The sequence below is a fragment of the Eublepharis macularius genome, chromosome 2 (genome assembly GCF_028583425.1).
Source record: "Eublepharis macularius isolate TG4126 chromosome 2, MPM_Emac_v1.0, whole genome shotgun sequence".
Lineage (NCBI taxonomy): Eukaryota > Metazoa > Chordata > Lepidosauria > Squamata > Eublepharidae > Eublepharis > Eublepharis macularius.
Window position 1 is genome coordinate 33,778,976 of NC_072791.1, and position 1,724 is coordinate 33,780,699.

Here is a 1,724-nt window from a genome sequence, read left to right on the forward strand (position 1 = left end):
GGGAGACGGATGAGTTTGTTCGAGTAGAGTGAAGCTTGCAGAACTGTCCGGCGGCTGCAGTGGCAGCCGTGCAATTGTGCAGCAAGCGGGGGCAGTCTTCGGCCGTACAATTGTGCAGCAAGCGCTTGCAGGCTCGGGTTCCAAATTGGGTCCCCTTCTCTTCCCTCGCAACGCGGACATTGTGCAGCCTTCAGTAGCAAACTAGATGACTTGCTGCGTGCCGCCCACATCTTGCCTCCCGTCTATGTAGGGCGCTTTCTATGAACACGCCCTGGGAGACAAACTGGGCGTCGGAGACGCGCCGTCACGTTGCCTCTTGCAAACGCCCCTCTGGACATGGAGCTCTCTGGAGAGTGGGATGGGGAGGGGGGAGAGATACTTTTTTAAAAAGGCCTCTTTAGTTGGTTTGAAATGTCTACGCAACCCATGTTGCAGACCCTCGAGAACTCCGGAGGGAATTTTTCATTTGAGACACGCAGTAACAGCATCCAGACATCTCGATGTCTTTGGCCCCGGTTCGAGGCCGTTAGGACGCCTCGCTCGGTTATCCAAGCGGGCTGTGACATTTGAGAGGCGCCCTGTAGGTAGAGCAAATTTGCAGTGGGGAGGACGGATAACTCCCTTCACGGGGCCATGTGATAAAAGGGGTGCCTTCAGTTATTGACACCTTTGCAAAATACCTTTTTTATTTTGTTATTCGAGGGGGCAGAGGGATGAAGAATCCGCGCTGCAACGTCTCTAAGTGAGCGCCTCTTGCAGTTTGAATGGGCTTGAGTAATTTTCCTTATTGCTCGTGTCTTTTTTCCTTGCCCTAACCGAGAGCTCCCTTAACCATGAGTCAGCAATAGGTCCGAGAGCCAAAGATTCAGTTCCGTGAGGCTTCGGAATGACTACCTGTAATTCTGTATGATGCTGAGAATTATACAAGGAAAGTGCGAATGTAAAGATGAGACCACCGACCAGTTTCTAGAGGGTTTTGTTTTTAAAAGGCTTCCCAGATTACATTTCTTTATATGTTATGTTGATCTGCTATTAAATAATTTGGAATGCATCTTGTTGACCCTTTGTTAAATATTTTTTAATTGAAAGCTATTCCCATTGCATGACAGCAAACATGCCATTTTAAAGATCTCATTTTCAGCACAACAAATTAAAAGTTCATGCCTTTGTTCCTTTGGTTCAGTTCAGGTCTCTTTTTAAAAAATTTAAAATAGTTGTATCGTACAGTATCAAGTTTGGAAAAAAGTTGGGTCCTGTCAAATAGCTCCAGAATATTTTCAGAAAAACTATTTGATGGGCTAATGGTCTAAGGAAAGTTCTTTTAGATTTTGTCTTTTAAAACAACTGCATTAAACATGGATTGAATATACAAATTAATTTTGAAATATGTTGTAATCCGTAATCTGGTCAGGTGCAAAGGAGGATAAGATTTAAAAGGTAGTAATTTGCCTGGAGAAAAAAAGTATTGCATGCAGGACAACTGCAGTATTTATTATATTTATAAAGTCAAGCTTTAATTGTGACATATTTTTTCACTATAGAAATAATAGTATGCATATGAAGATAAACGCTTTTATGGTCAGTAGTATAAAGCATAACATTTGCATTTCATCTAAGGCTGTAATCTTATGCTTATCTAAATCCCTTTGAACTTTTGCGAGGGACTTCTTGGTAAGTATGGCACATTTAGCATGCAGAGATTTTGGTTGTAATAGAAGAAATCA